A 9206-nucleotide genomic window follows, 5' to 3' on the forward strand; every position below is an offset into this window, starting at 1 on the left:
ACAATTAAAAAAAACAGCGCACTGAAAATATACATAATATAAATAATACTTGTACACTATTAGAAGTATGTATATAAACTCTATATTAAGAATTTAATTTAAAACTGTTTACCTAAACTCATTCTCACAAAAGTGGACTACACATATTAATTAAATCTATTTGCATATTTACACATGTTTCTCTCCCAATTGTAATTGCCTATGTCAAGTTAGTTTTGCACGTTGGGTGAAGAAACGTCTAATGCTCTTGATTTGTTAAGCACGTTATATATCACCATGACAATATACAAACATAATTAAAATGCGTATAAAAATACGTATGCTACCTGCATAATGCATTACAATGACAAACATATTATTACTAAATACGTAGTATGAATTAAAAAAAAACGAGTTTCATTAATATGGATACTGAATTGCGTATCAAGGATACAGATATTAATACCATAGTAATACAACGTTCTCATTATCATAATGTATGAATAAGTCGGAAAATATACATTGCCAAATAAAGATATCTTCTAAATTTTTACACAACTGTATGTAATGATACTTTGGAGAAATAGTTACTATAATAATCCGTTGGTTCTATACAGTTTAATATAAGGAAGTCTTAAAAATTGTTTATGAACCCCATAACTCTAGCACTTAGGCTATGTAGTTGAGAATGATTATTATAATGTAAATATGTATTTTTCACCATTCCAATTATTATTATTTTAAAAAATACTATAATGAAAAAAAAAAATCAGTTACTGTATTTTTTTCAACGTAGATTATAATATTATGTTAATATTATACTAGATCACAATAAGTATACTGATGTATTATATTGTAATTTTTAGTTTATCGAGATTCAGGTAAAATAAACCGATTGATAAAATATGAAATTGACTGAAGACAGATCAAAATCACTCATTTGTTATAACTGATACACATACACTTATATGGTATTTGTATGTATGAAAAAATAATAACCTTCTTTTGAATGATATTAACGGATATCAGCCAAATAAAATTTAACAAATTTAATAATACACATTTTTTATAAAAATACAATATTTCAGGAGGTTGAGCTAATTTTGAATAAAATAAAACTAAAATCACAGCGTTAATTTATTATTGTTTTGTATTCTAAAAATTTAAGAATCAAAAATTGAGTCCCACTTTGGAAAAAATACCATTATAGCAATTACACTATTATTTCAAAACATGCATCGGACATATTATTTTATGCATCAGGTAAAAATCATAATTTAATTTCGACTACATACGCATATAAGTATTAACGTAGTAACGTGCATACGTTCACATGATTTTTGAGCTGGTAAGTACGTCGTGTTTAATTTCTATTCTGCCCTTCCAAGGAAGAAGGCAGTAACTGACACGCAAAAATTGTAAAATTAAGTTATGAATGCCATCCGTTAGGTAATTTTGAAAGCTATATATTCTGTTCACTTTAAAACTAGTATTTATATAGTTAAAATCCTTAGTGAAAAAATGGACATCTGCTAAAATTATACACACTTCTTAGCAAAAAGGCAGCTATTGCACCTATTTATTGCAGTTACTGCTTGATTATTATTACTTTGTTTGTATTTTAACATCCTACTAATAAAAAATATGACCGTTTTTTTATTAATTCACAATCTGTCATTTATCTTGAAAGTGTGGGAGAAACAGGTACTGAATTCTTCCTTAGAAGGGCAGTATTAATTGTCTTAAGACAAAGATATAAAAATAACGCTAATTTTGCAAACAAAGACTCAATTCTACGTGCAAATATAACTTTGTATATAAAGTAGTTTGACATGTTAATATTTTTTCTACGCATTCACACGCGTACCCATTTTTCACTGTTTTTCACTTAACTGTCACTTAAAAACTTAACACTTCAATTTATTAATATACAATAATATTATTAAGGTTACTTACAGTATGCCCAAATAGATATTTTCGGCAAAACAATTTGTCTATAATTGGCATTTTTTTCACGAAAGCTTGCTATAATCGTTATATTGTGTCCTCTGTTGGCCAATTCTTGTATTATAGGCAGAACATTCAAATAGTGTGATTTTCCAGAATAGGGGATTACCGCTAGTATATTGTATGCATTATATTGGTGACAATACTGCACCAGCAGTATACCCAAGACGATTGGAAAACTTAAATAAAGTTTCATCTGAAAATAAATATACGTTTTGTTACAATTGTGTAGAATACGATATCAATTGATGATGGCTTTGTCACTATAAAAATATATTCTACTTATTGAATATGAAGAAAATATATTTCCAGAGTAGCGTTTGCTAAAATAGACACAGCTGCGACCCAGTAAATTTTATTATTCTCTTTTTTTTGGTAACGGTATTAACAAATTGCATACAGAATTAATTTTTCAGGATCACTTAAAAAGGCACACTGATTACTAAAATTTATATAACTCATGTATTATTCATTCAATTCAAATAAATGTTTAAAATATTTATAGGGTTTGAATTTTTCTATTAAGTATTTACATTTTAAGTAAACTTTGTGTATAAGTGGAATGAAAAAAACATGTCAAATATAGTTATTTGGGTTTTTTTTGGCCTTTTTTATACAAAATGACATAGATAAAAAGTCCATGATAGAAGTAAATAATAAAAGGAAGATATACTGAAACTCAAGCTAAATATAATACTCTTCAAGATATTTAGAAGATAGAGGGCCATCTTATGTTTATTACGGTCTCAAACACCTCATACCTAGCGAACTAATCATTATTTTGAATAGATTTTATAAATCAAATATTTCTTAAAAAATATATTGGACTGTATATAACTAACATCATAAAATGATAACTACATATATTATTAAGTAATTGCAACTTTTAAAAATATCAAAATATGATTATTTTTTTTGATTTTCATCATGTCCTGCATCCTGTAACACCGGCGCCAAATTTGCGCCGATAGCTTTATCACTTTTTTCAATTACGCCATATATTTTGGTCGACCAATTTTAAAACGACCTGCAGGCTTCCTAATACTAGTTAGTTTTTGTTTCTTAATTGGTGCAACTATTTTAGCGTATTAATTATTTTAGTTCTATATCAGAATTGCTCCGATCAGATGAGGGATTGTCACGGTACAGTGGTCTCAAGCATTGTAAATCGAAAAAAAAAACGAGGTACGTGGTGTGGCATCCCCGCCGCCTGATGAGGTTAGTGTGATAATATTATATGTGACGCATTAAGCCAAGGACCGATTTATGCAATTATATATTTATATTAAACGTTATGGTGATTCTTGAGTATTTGCCTGTTATTTTTTATACATTGCGATCTGTCATTTATTATTATTATATGTATTTTTTTCACTTCAAATGCGAAACGCTTCAAAAAGACAACACATTTAAAATAATGTATTGGTTTTTTTAATAATGGAAAATAGAATGTATTTAGTTACAATATATGAATGTATCGCATACGTACATTATATGTTTTTAATTTTCACTGGTACCCACTTTATTTCACAAAAAGCACGAATCTGTATTGTTTATAAATGTTTTATTAATTATTCAGTTTACTTGGTAGAACTCAACACCACAAAATGATAATATAAATTATTTTTAATTAGTTGATAACTACTTCATTTGAAACACTATTATTGACACTACAAAAATAAACGACTTGTCACCGTTTAAGTATAAAGCTAATAAAAAGAGACTAAATAATCCATCTCACTCAATCTGAGCCTATTCAAGAATAATATATACTACTCGGAAACTACAAAATACAGTTTCCATGAACATATGAGATTCCATAAAATAAGGGATTACCGTTATAAATTATTCAATTAAAACCGTATCAGGTACAAGGAAAAATAAAGGAAAAAATTAAGGTCGCTCGATACTAATATTTATTTTGAACGTTATATTATTAAATTTAATTAAAGTAATGCGTGGAAAAGGGGATTCTAATTATTATTATTTTTGGAGAACAGTTTATTAATTTTAATCTGTTCTAGTATAGCGTATGACAAAAATAATGCAAACACTCCACTCCGGTGATTGATCAACTGTCATGTAGCGTGAGTTTTCAATCATTTATTATGTACATGAAAAACAATGAATCGGTTTTTCCGTTACTAATAGATCTTATATATTATCTTCCTCATGTTTTGTGGTTATTTTACAACACATTGTTTATTTATATTACGGTGTATTTTATTATATTACTGGTAATGCACGTAACAATAAATATTAACACGTGTACACGGATGGGAAGGAAATTAAAAAAATAAAAGTCGTCTTACCTTGTTTCCCTTTGAATACTAATGTATGATAATGTCTGATTAAATTTGTATCACTCCTTTATAGACGTATTAGGTTTAAGTTAATCTATGTTTATATTGCATATTCTAAATAGAATTAAATGAATAAATATTCACTGCGGAAGATGTACTTTATTTATTATACTGCAAGGTATTGAAAGGTTATCAGAGTTTACTTATGAAACTCTATTTTGCATAATAAGCAAAATTATTTCCTTGAAAAGTAGCTATTGAGAAAATTTTACATATTCTTATATAGCGGATTCCAGAACAATCACTTCCCTGACACAAACCTTCCGTCAATAACACCCCGGAAAACAACCCCCTTTTTCAAAAACCCACCAGACGTTCACCCACCCATATAAAAATATAAAATCTTTTAATAAAATTTCATATACGTAATTAATAATGTATGTAAGAAAATATTTGACAAAATAAAAATTTATTTGACACAAGAAATATGGAAACAAATTTTTAATTAAACCCACTTACCTGCGATAGTCGATTTGATTTGCGCGTAAAAACTCGTGCGCATTCCAGGTACATGTGACCTCATTGAGCCGTCCACATGCACTCGCGGCATATGGCGGTGAGACACGCGTCATTTGGACAAGCTCTAACGTGTTAGCATATAATGCCGGGTTCGAATCCCAGGTCTGAAAAAAAATCACATGTCTTTTTTTAATGTGTCTTAGGTACCAGAGTGTGGACCCAATAAATTGATCAAGTGGCTAACATCCATTTTTCGTAAAAACAAATATCTATTAAACACAACCTCCACTCCTTGGAGGTCCATAATATTATCTAATTACGATCGAGCATGGCTAAAAATTCTAATACTAGAAGAGATAGAGAGATGGGTACCAAAAGTTAACGTCATATAAAATATTTAAATATTCAACAGAAAATTATCCTACATATTTATGTATTATTAACCAGAAAAAATATGTATAAAGTAAGAGGTAGAAGTTCAGAAGCAAGACGTGCAGCAAAATTTCATGAATTTCGAATACAGAATTGTCTCATTGTATCTATTATTTTTTTGTCATATTTCATTTAATCTGACGATATTTAAAAAAAAGTAATCAATTCTGTGTTATTGTTATACTGCGGTTATTATTAATTTTCCCATAACATTTAATGGTTTAAATTTAAGAATGTGATACTGATTCAAAAAAATCGAATTTCATGGACGGTTCGAATATTATAAAGTTACACTGTCATTTAAATATACTGTAAATTCATTGATATCCAAATAGATATGTCATGGATGATTCGCATATTTTTAATATATATATTATGATACTTTACGTGAACGCTAAACAATAACATAAAAGTATTTTCTAGTATACTAACATAACCTTTTCTATGCATCGCGATATTACTATGGCAGTATCTAACAGGCCGCAAATTTTTAACGGCGCATGGTGAACGCAGAGCAAAGCTCTTGCTATATTTGCTGTGATACCAATAATACCTGTGGCTTAGGTAGTATTTCATAATTCTTCAAACAATTAATGTCACAGTCTGTTTATTTTTTTAGAATATGTAAATCAATCGACAGTGGCTAGTAAATTGAGCTTAAAGTCGGGCGAGATAACTCGCGGAATTTGTATGTGCGGCCTGTCGATAACGGCCTCATAGAGTGAGATAACTCGCTGAAGGCATAGTACCGGTTAAATAAGCACTAAGTACGTAATTCAAGATTTATGAAAATAAATAAAAGCCTGTCATTTATACCAGGGAACACATAAATGAGGAAAGTAGATTACAGTAAAAATATTTTCTGGTGTGAAGACAAATTGTATACTTTATTTAAATATGGGTTAATAATATGTTATTTTTAACGTTTACATCTGTGTGATACTATAAATCAAAATTTGCCATGTAAATAAAACGTGCAATCAATACTGTTCATTTTTGAGGACATTCAAAGGACTCTTTATTTATTGCGTTTAATTTCCTGTTCTTGATCAACGGCGACTGGCATTTCTATCGTATTAATCTGGCCAGTGTCTATTATTAATGTGAAAATAAATAAATCCAACATCTATTAATTGCATGTAGAAGGTTGCGTCGTGTGTGTGATATTATAAATGTTCAGGGCACAATAGAAATAAGACACAGCGTTGACATTATTTGTTTTATATTGTAGTAATACATTTTGGATTGTACACGGCATTAACGAATAGTGACATTGATATTTAATTTAGTTAACGTAAGATTTACATCATAATTTTATTGGATATTCGCTGAGTTGCAAGTGAATATCTGACTGTACAGTTCTAGGCCAAAAATACAACTGATTTGTGAGCTCTTGTTTCCGCTTAGTATTATTGTCTGTGCCATATAAAAACGTCGGTTGTAGAGTTGGGTAAACCTCTACAGATATTGCATAGCATATATATAATAATATAGTTTAAAACTTTATACATAGATAAGATTTAATCTACACAGCCTCAAATATGTAAACAAATCGCAAGATATTATATGTTTATTATCACACCTACTTGATATTTTAATTCATAATAATACATCGTTTTTGAATTACAGATCAATTTTAACTGCGCCCTTGATAATGTGGCAAATTTCCAATGCGATATAAAACGGACGTGCATTTACTAACAAATTATATAATAACTATGTACCTACGCATTTCCTGTTTTGACATCCTGTTAAGACATGAACAGAGTTGTTTTCCTTAAAAAAAAATTTTTTTAATTTAAAAAATGGCAAACGTAGTCAATATGCACCGTAATGCATATAAAAAGAAAACCAAGAAATATGTACTGTATTAACCTATTTTAATTAATCGTTGTTGGATGAAGGCATTCTCTAACTCATTTCATTAATATTGCTTCGCTGCCACGTACATCTACTGAACCAAATATACCAAGCCAAATATAATAAAACAGATAATTATAAATATGTTTTTTTTAATAAAAAATGTATTATAATGGATTTAAATTAAAATTTCATTAAGTACCTTCGGTCGATAGTATTAATATTAAAAAATATATAAGATGAACGTAATGTGAAAAGTATATACAAGAAAACAGAATGACAAAGGGATCTTTGGCATTGGATTTCTTTAATTAATTTTGAGTAGTTAGGAATGTATTATTTGCATCAGTAAATTGCAATCTGTTTTTTCATATTTTATTATGTTCATCATTGAAAATAATGCACACATGAGTCCTTGAGTCGCACTGCCTTTAATCTAAGCGCTAGGTAGAGGGCCCACCAAATATCCTAGCCTGAGGGCCCGTTTCAGGATGTGGGGGCCATGGTGTAGGTACACGGAGTGCTATAGACAAAAGATCGATAGACGAGAAATTAGGCTGTGTTTTGTTTAGTAGGTTTGTGTATAAGTTAAATGCAATAATACCTTTTTGTCCATTTTCAATTAATATTTTGGAACCTCTATATTAAAAAACCAAAAATCTAAGATAAACATTCGGCGAAAAGAACGACTACACCCACTACAGTCGGTGGAGGTGTAAATCAAAAGATTTTTTTTTTCAGTGGAATTCGGCATAAATATTGTAGCTCTCTTGACCAGTGCTGTAGACCAAGCGGGTAGCACAGCCGATATTATTTGAGTAATGTTTTAGCATAGGTACTAGATGAACATGTCCAGCATGGTCGCTGTTAGTCACTTCCAATCCGCCAGTCGCCGATGACACGCTCAACGGTTACCACCACTATGCCTCCAATTTAATAAAAACTAGGAGAAACTGTACAAATATATCGCTGTGTATTGTGTAAATATGTAAATATGACAAATATGTATATGAGACATCACTTTTGAATATACTATTCAGACGTCAAAATACGAGCAATTTAACTCAACACTAGAGATGAGAAAACTGGTCGATTTTGAAGACTAAGTATACTTACTACCAGTATAAAAAATACTTAGTATAGAAACCTGTTCCAAAATACTTAATAGTATTTGGAATACTAGGTATATAGAGCGTTTGGCGTGCGTATGCGACAAAAGTTTCATACTCAACTGAAACTAAAACCAACTCCATATTAGTATTTGAAATACGTATCGGATCAGGGAACTCAGACTGTGTATCGGTTTCACTAGAATCGCTAAAAAATACGCTGAGCTCCGCTTGTCGAAAAGTCCCATTTATTATAAAATTTTAAACACATTTTAAATTTATGAGTTGTTTTTCTATTAGGTTACAATATTCTTGTTAACAAAAATGAATGAAAGTGTTTTTTTTTTAATTTGAGCATTTTGAGCGGTCATATAACAAAGGCGTCACCTTACCACTGTGCTGCATACCACTATGCTGCAAAATTTATGACCTATTATTCATACATTCGAATGCAATAGACTAATAAATTAAAATATACCTATATGCAAGTGCTATCTCGTTCGCGCGCATTTAATCTCAAAAATGTTGAAAATCTACCAACTGGCGAGTGCACAGAACAGCGACTCGCGATGATATCATCACAAGTTTTCTGGAATTAGTTTATTGGGCCACACATACTGAGTATGGGTAGTTTCATCCGAAACTTGAGTACACAAACTGGTGACAGTATTTCCAACTTACCTCTAGTCAACACCGTCAATTGGTGGTATGTATGTAATGTATTTAATGGTGATTCCACTGTTCCCCCATTCAAGTAGAAAACCTGCAAGATGGCTTATTACATTTTTCGCTAACTGTTGCATCACTATATTTATCATTGAGGATATGTATATTATAAATGACCTCCTGTGGAAGTTTTAAGCATCTCGTGGACGCTGCTGAAATCCAAATAGACGATTGCATCATTGCATATTGCGATTATGCAATCAGTCACCTCTGTCAATGTAAGACTAGCAATTTATTTCTTTACAGCTGTGCACCTAATTCTTCTGCATTA

General features: G+C 30.1%; 1 protein-coding gene across 1 annotated transcript in view; it reads left to right on the plus strand.

The window, feature by feature from the left end:
• Positions 1-9206, plus strand: part of LOC147073889 (uncharacterized) — a 670186-nt gene that overhangs the window by 347136 nt on the left and 313844 nt on the right. The window lies entirely within an intron of this gene.

Source organism: Rhyacophila brunnea, unplaced genomic scaffold, assembly GCF_057557595.1.
Source record: "Rhyacophila brunnea isolate RB1 unplaced genomic scaffold, BYU_Rbru_1.0 scaffold_17, whole genome shotgun sequence".
Classification (NCBI taxonomy): Eukaryota; Metazoa; Arthropoda; class Insecta; order Trichoptera; family Rhyacophilidae; genus Rhyacophila; species Rhyacophila brunnea.